Source organism: Chiloscyllium plagiosum, chromosome 30 (assembly GCF_004010195.1).
Source record: "Chiloscyllium plagiosum isolate BGI_BamShark_2017 chromosome 30, ASM401019v2, whole genome shotgun sequence".
NCBI lineage: Eukaryota > Metazoa > Chordata > Chondrichthyes > Orectolobiformes > Hemiscylliidae > Chiloscyllium > Chiloscyllium plagiosum.
The window spans coordinates 26,089,560-26,102,300 of NC_057739.1; positions in this window are offsets into that span (position 1 = coordinate 26,089,560).

The following is a 12,741-nucleotide window of genomic DNA, read 5'->3' on the forward strand; positions in this document are numbered from 1 at the left end:
CAGCTGCACAGAGCAATACAACTGTCACATATGAGGTAAAAGGGGAGGTACAGGGAGGCTCATAGAAAACTGTATAAATGTGCAATAATATTATTCAGAGGTGTGCCTACTTTGTGGTCACCCGGGCTTGCAAGAACATAAGAATAAAGACTGCTTCGGAATTTGACTTGGACTAAAATTATTTGGCAGTGAGCTTTGTTTCTCACAATTGGGGGCTCATCAAGGATACTGTCATCACTGGCAGAGTGGTCACTGTCGATGACTGGGAAGACGCATCCCGTTCCTTTTAGAATGGCCCTGTGTCTTTCGCCGGTGAGTGCCCCGTCCGGTCGACTGACAAGGATCCTACGGGAGTCATTCTAAGGCAGTGAGCCTTGGGGAAAGTAAAATAAGACGCCTGGGAAAACGGATAGAGAAGTCCCGGAAAAATATCCCTCTGGAAAGTCCTTTGGGAGGGATGTTCCCCTAGGTTTGATTGTGGTTAGAGTCCCCTGGGTTTGATTAGGGTTTGAGTCCCCTGGATTTGATTGGGGTTAGCGTCTCCTGGGTTTGATTGGGGTTTGAGTCCCCTGGGTTTGATTGGGGTTAGAGTCCCCTGGGTTTTATTGGGGTTAGAGTCCCCTAGGATTGATTGGGGTTAGAGTCCCATGAGTTTGATTGGGGTTAGAGTCCTCTGGGTTTGATTGGGGTTAGAGTCCCATGAGTTTGATTGGGGTTCGAGTCCCCTATGATTGATTGGGGTTAGAGTCCCCTGGGTTTGATTGGGGTTAGTGTCCCCTAGGATTGATTGGGGTTAGTGTCCCCTAGGATTGATTGGGGTTTGAGTTAGAATTGCCGTGGTGACTGGAAGTGTGATACCTGTTAAATTAAGGGACTGGAGGGTTGACCACTATGGGAGGCAAAGGAAGCAAAATGAGGCACCTGGCATAAAGGGTAAAGAAGTACCAGAAGACATCCCTCCAGAAAGTCCCTGGGACGGATGTTGAAAAATTGGAAAAATAATTCTTGTACAAGTGAGAAGGATAAGAAAACTATCATAAAATGTTGTTGTTTTGTTTGAACCAAAGAGAGTATTCGTCCACCATTGGTCTTTTGGCCGAAATATGGGTCAGACAAGGATTGGGTCTGTCAATTGTTGAAGTCATATGTTAATGAAAAACAATCTTTCTATAAAGAGGAGTCCGACTATGCCTCCTGCTGGCAGGGCAGTCGAGGTGCGCGTTTATATAGTATGAAAACTATGACAGGAAAGGAGGAAAAGTCGCCCTCAGCATCCCCTCTGCCTTGGGACATTCTTGACCATTTGACCTTGCCATATGACCCCCCCCACCTACCAAAATGAACGTGACGATCTACAAGCTGATGGTGCTGGGTTAGGGGTGGCAGCTGGTGGCCAAGAAGTGGGGGGGGGGTGGGAAGATGAGGAACGGGTGAAGGTTGTAAGGTCAAAAGTCCAGAAAGGAGGACTGACGAAGGAAGTAAAGCAATTAGAAAAGGATATTGAGGAATTTCCGTTCCCAAAATTCAAGGAACGACATCCAGAGACAAATGTATACCCTCTCAGGGAAATTCCCATAGGGCAGGGAATAATTGGCTTCGTAAATGCCCCTTTAACAAGTGGTGAGGTCAGGACCTTTAAGAAGGAGATGAAACTTCTTATTGAAGATCCTATGGGTCTATCTGAGCAAATAGATCAATTCCTAGGTCCCAGCCTATACACTTAGACAGAGTTAATGTCTATTTTAAATATTCTCTTCACTGGGGAAGAGAGAGGGATGATCAGAAGAGCAGCTATGAGGTTGTGGGAATGAGAACACTCCTCTGGGAAGGGAGTTATGTCGGCAGAACAGAAGTTTCCCAATACAGACCCAGGCTGGGGAAACAGCGAGGCAGATGATCAAACCCAGATGAAGGACCTCAAGGACTTCATAATAAAAGGAATCAGAGAGGCAATCCCTAAATCCCAGAATTTAACAAAGTCGTTTGAGGTCCAACAAGAGAAAGACGAGACTCCCTCAGCATTTTTACACAGGCTGCTGGACTCAATGAGAAAGTATTCAGGTATGAATCCTGAGGATTCAGTAGATCAGGGCCTCCTTAAAGTACGTTTTGTAATTAAGGCATGGCCAAATATCCAAAAGAAAATACAAAAAAATTGAGGGATGGAGTGAGAAATCATTGGATGAATTATTGAGACAGGCACAGAAAGTATTTGTAAAGAGAGAGAATGAGAAGCAAAAACAGAAGGCGAAAATGATGGGAGCCACGGTTGATGAGGTAGTCAAGAAAAGAGTAGAACCGATAGTAAGCAACCGGAGTGGTGGCTGGCAGCATGTTGAAAATAGAGGTGGGGAAGAGAATGAGGAGGACTCGCTAAAGGGTCCAGACGACAGGGACAGGATCAAGTGGAAATCCCCACGGGCGGGATGTTACTGCTGTGAAAAGACAGGTCACTTTAAGCGGGAGTGTCCAGATCCGAAAAGGGAAGAGAGCGCGATACAGCTTATGAACTTTGATGAAGAATAGGGCGTCAGGGGTTCCTGCCCTTGGGGAACCACTGGGAACCCTTGATAAATCTAAAGGTGGAACCTCATAAAGAGGAGACAGTTTTCTTAGTAGATACAGGGGGCAGCACGATCATCTTTAAATTTTATACCCAAAGGAGTACAATTTACAAAACAACAGATAACGGTGTCCGGAGTGAAGGGGGAAGGATTTACAGTCCTCGTATTTGAACCTATGACGATCGAAAGTAATGAAGGAAAAATTGAGGGACAAGTGTTATACATTCCGGACATAGGAAGTAGTTTGTTAGGAAGAGACTTAATTATATTATTAGGACAAGGGATCGGGGTGAGTGACCGACAACTAGTCGTAAAAATGGCCCTTTTGACCAAGGAACAGGCAAAACAAATAGACCCCACAGTATGGGCACGGGAATGCAGTCGAGGGGGATTGCAGATTCCCCCATTGCAGGTCAGCTTGAAACAGGTGGGGGAGACAGTATGTGAGAGACAATACCCGATTTCGATAGAAGGAAGAAGGGGGTTACAACCCCGTGATTGAGGGATTAAGTAGGGACCGCCTGCTGGAACCCTGCATGTCCCCCTATAATACCCCTATTTTGCCAGTTACAAAAAACAGATGGTACCTATCGTCTGATACAAGATTTAAGGACGCTTAACAGGATAGTACAGACTCAACACCTGGTAGTCCCTAATCCTTATACCCTCTTGAGTAAAATCCCACATGACCACAAGTGGTTCAGTGTGGTGGACCTAAAGGACACCTTTTGGGCATGCCCCCTGGCAGCGGAAAGCAGAAACATGTTCGCCTTCGAGTAGGAAGACCCAAGAACAGGGCGGAAACAGCAATATAGATGGACAGTGCTTCCTCAGGGATTCACTGAGTCCCCACACGTGTTTGGCCAGGTTTTAGAACAAATTTTGGAAAAGTTTATAAGTCCCCAAGGGACAAATTTGCTGCAATATGTAGATGACCTACTGGTCACAGGAGAAGATGAGAAAGGAACAGCTGAAGCAACAAACCATTTGCTCAATTTTCTGGGACAACAGGGATTGAGGGTCTCGAGGAATAAATTACAATATGTAGAAAGGGAAGTAAAATACTTTGGACACCTGGTCAATGAAAGGAAAAGGAAAATAAGTCCTGAAAGGATTGAAGGGATAGTGGAAATGCCACTCCCTCGGACTAAATGAGAATTGAGGAAATTTCTGGGGCTAATGGAATATTGTAGATTAAGGATTGAGTCGTACGCCCAAAGGACAAAGAAATTATACCTTAAATTGCTGGAAGAAGAACCACAGCTGTTAAAGTGGACAGAGGAAGAAAAAGAATTAGTGGAAAGATTAAAGAAAAGTTTGATCCATGCCCCTGTCCTTGCGTTGCCTTCCCGAGATAAGCCCTTTCACTTGTTTGCCACTGTTGATAAGGTAACAAACCTAGGGGTCCTGACCCAGCGATGGGGAGGGATGAAACAGCCGGTAGCATTTTTATCTAAATGATTAGATCCAGTTTCTAGAGGGTGGCCCGAGTGTGTGCAGGCAGTAGCAGCAACTGCACTACTGGTGGACGAAAGTCGAAAACTCACATTCGACGGGGCATTGATAGTAAGCACCCCTCATCAAGTACGGGCCACACTGAACCAGAATGGCTTACGGACTCTAGAATTTTAAAATACGAAGCAATTTTAATAGAGAAGGATGACCTTATGTTGATCACAGGCACTTTTCTGAATCCAGCTACTTTTCTCTGGAGGGGGTCGGACGTAGCTCCCTTGAACCCAAAACACAACTGCCTTGACATCATAGAATATCAGACTAAAGTAAGAATGGACTTTAGGGAGATCCCTCTCTACGCAGGGGCCAGACTGTTTGTGGATGGGTCCTCTAGAGTGATTGAAGGCTAAAGACACAACGGCTATGCGGTAGTGGATGGAACGGAGGGGAGTGTAGTCGAGACTAGTAGGCTGCCCAATGACTGGTTGGTACAGACTTGCGAACTCTATGTGCTAGAACGTGCTCTTAAGGCCCTGGAGTGGAAGGAAGGAACTGTCTACACAGATTCTAGGTATGCCTTCGGGGTGGCACACACATTTGGGAAAATATGGCAGGAGAGAGGACTAGTAAACAGTAGAGGTAAAGAACTGGCTCATGAGGCATTAGTTTAGCAAGTATTTTGCTGCCAAAGGAGATAGCCATAGTCCACATTAATGGTCATCAGAAGGGACATGATCCCGAAACAAGGAGAAATAGGTTGGCGGATGAAGCCGCTAAGGAGGCAGCTCTGAACCCACAGGTCACCCCAATATTTACCTTGGTCCCGACAATACAGGAGCCTGCGGGGAGACCACTATTTAGTGCTCGGGAAGAGAAGGATGTGGAGAAACTAGGGGCTACGAAAATGGTAGAAGGGAAATGGGTGCTACCCGATGGTCAGGAAATGTTATCCAAGATGCTGATGCGAGAAATCATGGCTGTCCTACATCAGGGCGAGTGCAGGCAATGTGTGATTTGGTTCTTAGGAAATATGAATGTAAAGGGATATACACGATTGCCAAACAGATATGTGAAGCTGTGTAACATGTAAGAAGATAAACAAGAAGGTACAAAGGAGACAGGTCCCAGGAGGGAGAGACCCTGGGCTAAGACCATTCCAGAGCATACAGGTGGATTACACTGAATTGCCCCGGGTAGGAAGGCTAAAGTACATGTTGGTTATAGTAGACCATTTATCTGGTTTAGTGGATGTATACCCCCTGGCCGCAGCAACAGCAAGTCAGGTGTCTAAGATAATTCTTGAGCAGATAGTTCCCTGGTATGGGATAGTGGAGCGTATAGACTCAGACCAGAGAAGCCACTTCACCTCTAAGGTGCTCCACGGAATAATGCAAAATTTGGAAACCTCCTGGAATTTTCACACACCCTGGCACCCTCCGTCTTCAGGGAGGGTCGAGCGGATTAACCAAACTCTTAAAAGACAGTTGTCCAAATTGGTATTAGAGACCAGACTCCCCTGGACCCGGTGTTTGCCAATAGCACTCCTACGAGTGCGAACAGCTCCAAGGAAAGATTTGAGTCTGTCCCCTTATGAAATATTGTTTGGGCTGCCATACTTGGGAACGACAGGGGGACCGTCGATCCCCGAGATTAAGGACTTGTTCTTAAAAAAGTATATACTGGGCCTGTCCTCCCCTTTGTCTTTTCTCAGGAGACAGGGTTTACTCGCACAGACTCCACCTCTCGATTTTGCCATTCCTCCAATCCGGCCGGGAGATTGGGTCCTCGTGAAGTCATGGACAGAGACTAAATTACAACCGGATTGGGAAGGGCCATACCAGGCTCTTTTGACTACGGAAACGGTGATAAGGACAGCGGAGAGAGGTTGGACTCACTACACCAGAGTTAAGGGACCAGTGGAGTCTCCTGTTGAGAAAGAAGTCTGGACGGCCGAATCAACGAAAGAACCATTGAAACTCAGGCTAAAAAGACTTTGAGTGACTGATTATACAGTGGCGACGCAAGCGTGGGATTATTTCTGTAAGATTGTATATTAATTCTCTCAGTACTTTTTGGAATGAGGTGGATACTTAGATATATGATTTTAGCTCTCCTAGTCTTAGGATTTCATCGAACCTTGGTGTGGTCCTCTTACTTGGTAGTAACGGTCCCCGAGAGTGCTAATCCACAAATAATAGATACTGATGCTTGCAGCCTAGTTGATTGTGGAAATGTAGAATATCAGAGGCAGTACAGCTACTCAGAGATACATCATAAGTCCTACGGGGATGGCCTTGGTGGTGGTACTTGGATTAATCCACTTGTCACAGTACACCGGGGCCCCTTCCGGCCAGCTCTTGAGTGTCCCGATAAAAAGTGTAACCCAATATATTTAACGATAAAGAAAACCCCATAGCATGAAGCGGTTCTGGGAGGGGACACCTATCAGGTCCAATTAAATGAAATATTTGGGATAGAGATGAAAGCATATGGGAAGGATTTCTCAGGCTGTTGTTTCCACATACAGGTGGGCAAAGGGAAGTGGCCAGTCAAAGTAAATGAAAAGTGCACTCGGATGCCACAGGTATATCCTTTCGCCCCCTTCCAACGACCCTAAGGTTTAAAAATTATAGAGGTGAAGGACTTAAAACAGACCATCGAAATAGAAACTGGCTACAGGGATACAAATGCCTGGCTTGAATGGGTAAAGTACACTGTGAAAAGTCTGAACAAAAACAATTGCTATGCATGTGCCTCTGGTAGGCCAGTGGCCTAGGTAGTTCCCTTTCTGCTTGGGTGGCAGTGAGACAGAAAGGAGCATGGAATGTATGATAGCCCTGTATCAGGATAAGACTGCATGGAATAATGGGAATTGTACTTCCCTATCATTAATGTTCCCTCCCTTGGAGACGTAAGATTTAAAAATCCTCCCCATGATTTTGGCCACGGTCAGAAATCACACATTGTGTGTTAGCAGACAATCAGTTCAGAGACTAGGGGGAGCAGAAATCGTGTATTGACATCGAAAATGTGACCGGAACGGACAAGGGAGGGAACAGTCCAAAGATGTGCAGGTTAGGTGAATTGGCCATGCTAAATTGCCCTTAGTGTTAGGTAATAATCAGTTCAGAGACTAGGGGGAGCAGAAATCGTGTATTGACATCGAAAATGTGACCGGAACGGACAAGGGAGGGAACTACTCAGCGCTGCAGGTTCCCCGAGCAGATATGTGGTGGTACTGTGGAGGGAGACTACTGAGACCCACCCTACCTCCTGATTGGGGAGGCATATGTGCAATTGGCAATCCCATTCACCTTGGCATTTGAAAAGGAAAGGATTGTGACAAAAGGGAGTCGGAGTTAAAGATCATTATTGGATACTTCTTTTGATGATTGGATATATCTAGACTCTATACGAGTTCCGGATGAGTTCAAGGGGTGCCGGATGAGTTCAAGGCTCGCAACCAGAGTGCAGTAGGCTTTGAGTTGACTATCTTCTGGTGGGTAACGGTTAAAAAGAATGTGGATTGGATAAACTATATTTTCTATAATCAGCAGAGGTTCATTAACTACATTAGGGATGCAGTCAAGGGTACAGCAGAACAGCTCAATGCAACCAGCAGAATGGCTTGGGAGAACAGAATGGCCTTAGACATGATCCTAGCTGAGAAAGGCAGGGTGTGCGTGATGTTAGGGGAGAGCTGTTGTACCTTTATTCCAAATAACACAGCACCTGATTGGTCAATCACTCAAGCCCTGCGGGGGTTGACTACCTTAGCAGAGGAGCTGGCTGGAAATTCAGGAGCAGACACATCACTCACTGGGTGGCTGGATTCATGGTTTGGGAAATGGAAAGGTGTAGTGGTCTCCATACTCACCTCCTTGATAGTGGTTGCTGCAGTACTGATAGCTATAGGATGTTGCATCGTACCTTTGCACGGGGACTAACCCAGCGGCTGATTGAAATGGCCCTGACTAAACAAATGCCCCTAACAGGTAGTCAGCGAGAGGAACGCTACCTGTTAGGGATGAATGATCTTGAAGAAGTTTCCAAGATAGATGAGGTCTCGGGGATGCTGCTGACAAACTTGGAGGTGGCCTATGAGGGATATGCAGAAGACAACAAGATATTAGCCAAAAAAGAAAAGAGGGATTTGTGGAAAATGTGTCGAAGTGTTGCTTCTGCAGAAGTCAGGTACTCAGAAGTCATAAAGACTCAGTGTGCAGAAGTGATAAGACCCAGTGTTGTGTCAGCAAAAGTAATAAGACTCAGCTATCAAGGGGGGTTTGCACGCCAACAACGGCCACAGACAGATGTGGTAAGCCAATTAGATTAGCAGCTGCACAGAGCAATACAACCATCACATATGAGGTAAAAGGGGAGGTACAGGGAGGCTCATAAAAAACTGTATAAATGTGCAATAATATTATTCAGAAGTGTGCCTACTTTGTGGCCACCGGGCTTGCAAGAACGTAAGAATAAAGACTGCTTTGGAATTTGACTCGAACTAAAATTATTTGGCAGTGAGCTTCATTTCTCACACACTGATAACATTTGGTGATGAAAAGTTCCTCTTCTACAACATATCAAATGTTTTAATTATTGTGGATAAATAAAGCAGATAACATGGAATTACATATTTATATTCAACTGCAAGCTGCCAACATCAATTAGTAGCATACCGTTAACCACTACCAGAGAATGTTACCAGTGATTAATACAAGGCAAACACTGAGATAATTTCCTCCACAATAGTTTGAAGTCATACAACCACTCATCTATCTATATTCATCTTCTTGGTCCTTGGTCAACAATGAATGCTGAATTTAAAATAAATGCCGAATTTAAAATAAATGCCACTCATAACTTGTAATTATAAACAGAAGAGAAACGAAAACAGGAACTCCAGCCTCCTCATTATTTCAATTAGATCACTGCTGATCTTCTACCTCAAAGTCATGTTCCTGTTCCTGTACCCCATCCTTCATAGAATCAGAGAGTAATACAACAGGAAACTGACCGTTTGGTCTAAACAGTCTATGCTGAACATAATCCCAAACTATCTAATCTCACCTGCCTGCGCTTGGCCCATATCCCTCCAATCCATCTCAATTCATGAATTTATCCAATTCATGTTTCTAACATGTTTAAAAACAATTTGCATATCTTCATTGTGTATTTTGTTTTAATTCTTTGATAGGTTTGCTTTCACCAGATTGGACTATTGTAATATTGTCATGCGCATTCACTCGACAATACCACCCTTGCACCACTGCTTTCTATTCTCTGGTAACTGTCTCACTCCTCGTACTTATGGTTTTATTTTCAGAGATTTACATGAAGATTCGTGGTAGCTGTAAAACATCTTGCCGTGGTTACTGGATGTTCTCTCCCACATAAACAGCAATCATTCCTTCCACCAATCAGAGGGGCCGCTTCCAAGATTAGAGCATATTTTTTCTACATTTAGGAACATAATTAAGGCATTCGAAACCAGTTCAGTAAGTTTACAGTTTCCCGTTATGCCTTGCTGTTAAGTTTTCACAGGCTACTGTAACTTTCTCACTATAAAACCTGCTGCATTCTGTCTCCTTAGAGGAAGTGACCAGATGGCAGGAGGGAGAGAGTCTGCAGGCAACTTATCCCAGAATTGAAGTAAATTGCAGTGAAATAAAACAGTTCTTCGCCTGTGAAATTCAAACGGACTGCCTTCAATAAATACTGGTCGTTTGCAATTGACTTCTTGTTTTGCTTTAAGTTCGATGTTCTACAATAAGGCAAAGCAGACAGCTATAATAAATCACTATGGCATGATCTTATGTAACAGTGAGCACAGTTTCGTTGACCAGCTCCCAGTCTCTTGTATTGAATCACCTGAAAGCGGATCCCCATTAACTGAGGGTTCCTGAATAAACTTCCGTGCAGCAACTAAACACCTTTCGCTCAGACATCCCCCTGTGTTACCCATCTTCCTCCCATCAAAAAGCATCCTGGCTTCATTCAACACCTTCGGCTGGGTTTGCTTGGGCAGAGATGAAGGGCTTTCTCCCGAAGCGTCGATTTTCCTGCTCCTTGCATGCTGCCTGACCTGCTGTGCTTTTCCAGCACCACACTGATCTAAACTTTGGTTGGGCAGAGGTCTTGCTTGTCTTGACCAGAGTGGGCAGTAGTGCCGACGGAATAGCCAATTTGCATTGGGGAACCTACCTCTGCAAGATCGAAATACTAAGGGCAAGGAGAGTTTGAATTATCCCCTCCCCACTGATTGGAAGTGGAAGTGGAAGGGGATCCCCCATCCCCCATGAACGTTCCAGCTGTTTACATTGTAAACCGATTGCCTAAACTCCTTCAGTGCTGGTGCTGTTTAACAAGTGCTGACCAAAATTACAGTCCTAACAAATACAGATCAGAGTGAGGAAGGCCTGGCGTCTGTCTTCTTCAGGAGAATGGCCATTTATTGGGGCGGAGGCAGGAAATACAAAAAAAAACGACTTTATAGGCAAAAAAACCCCCAGGGAAGGCCATCATGGGGTTTCCTGAGGGCCCTTAAATTCGGAGTTAAGCTATAAAAAAATGTGCAACAACTGGAGCCGCAGAAATGTTTTCAAGGGCAAATTTACGAGCTGCACATTAACTTTATGCTCCGTACCAAATGGCTGCGTTTTCCCCAAACAATATCCCCTGAATGAAAACCTCTATGCAAAGAAATAAACGTCGCTTACAAATCATGTATCAGGTCATTGGCTCCCTTCATTTTCATGGACGGGTTGTCACGCGGATAGTACTCTACGCTGGAACAAAACCCATCTCCCAGGCTATATACAGCTTCTCCAGTTAAAAGCTGAGTCAGAGCCAAATACTGTAACGGGTGAGTTGGGGCATGTCACAGAAAAGCTAATACGCAACTGGCAACTATTTTTAGCTTTCTAAATATTTAAAGCGATTCTTTTGTCAAAGAGCAAACATCTTCAGATTAAGTCTGCACAATCGAGAGAGCTTTTAATATATTTTGACATGTAAATGTCCATGACAAAACTGGTATTTCTATTATTGTGAATATAGTCAGAAGTGACGGGAATGCGTTTTGATCATTGATATTAATCATGCTATTAACAATTAGTTGTTACATGTTAGATAAGACTAGATCCCCAACAGTTTGGAAACAGGCCCTTCAGCCCAACCAGTCCACACCGACCCTCTGAAGAATAACCCACCCAGAGCCATCTCCCTCTGACTAATGCGCCTAACAGTATGGTCAACTTAGCATGTCCAATTCATCTGACCTGCACATCTTTGGACTGTGGGAGGAAACCCACGCAGACCTGGGGAGAATGTGCAAACTCCTCATGGACGTCGCCTGAGGCTGGAATCAAATCTGGGACTCTGGTGCTGTGAAGTAGCAGTGCTAACCTCTGAGGCACTGTGTCACCCTTACAATTCCCTTTAGATAAATAAGTGCTCTCTTAGCTGAGCATTTTTTAGTTGCATGTTAAAAAATTTGGAAGGGAAGGAGTGGACTTATGTTCTGCCAAAGTGCCGTAAAATATTTTTAAATTAAACACAATTTAACACTGATTAGAATTCAGGGAAACAAAGCTACCCAGAATTATACATTCAGTTTAGATTTTGTGCAGCCAAGAGTTTGAGTAAAACTTAGCTATAGTTTAATTTGCCATAACTGAACAGGCATGTCAAACTCTCCCGGGTGTCACAGACATAAACCACTCGGAAAGCTAAACAGTAGGTGAGAAGATTAGCACCTTTTGTTCTGCTTACTAAGAAGCGCAGGTTGCTTGCAGTCAGCATAACTGCTTTGCATTCTCTTGGAAATTTCATCTGCATTGACAGCATTTCTCAGAGGGCCATCGAGATGGTCTATTCAAGACCTGTCTGCAGAGAGGATCTTATTTCAGCTGATTTGGCCAAGTCCGGGCCAGTTGTGTGTTAGGCTTAGATTTTCTAATGAGTGCTATTTGACATAATGGTGCCAATGAATGCATATATACACATACATTAATAAAAAATATAATAATCTTAATCTATGGAAAATTAAGTACTTAGCCTATTGTTTTGTCACTAATGGCAATCAATATCATATGATAAAGTATATAAGGGTATAAAACAGACATCAAATTCACTACATACTGCCAATATCTTGCAATTAGATTAAGGCACCTATTTCCTGTGAATGTGACCAAGTCTTAAGATGCAAGTTTTGTCCTGAGATTTAGAGGATGAGAAGGAGGTTATTTAGTCCATCGAATCTGCATTTTGAAAGCAATCTGGTTAGTTCCTCTGCCCTGTATTTTGCCCATAATCCTGCAATTACTTTTTCCTTTGTGTAGTTATCCAATTTTGAATTGAAAGCAACCATCCTGGATCTACCATCCTATCAAGCTGTGCTTTCCAGATGCTAACCACTCATTTAATAAAAATAGTTTCTCCTTGCATCATCTCTGGTTGTTTTGCCAACCCCTTAATTTGGATCTTTGTTATGGGCGAGTAACCAGTCCGAGCTCAGAATATCTCTTAGCAATCCTGTTGGACTATAACCTGGTGTTGTGTGATTTCTAACTTTGTACACCCCAGTCCAACGCTGGCATCTCCAAATCTTAGAAATCCAGTTGTAATGTGTTTGTCAGAATGCATTCTATTCCAGACACATCCAACCCCACCCACCCTGGCCTTGCATTGCATCTTTGCTAAAAGTTGTATCATGTGT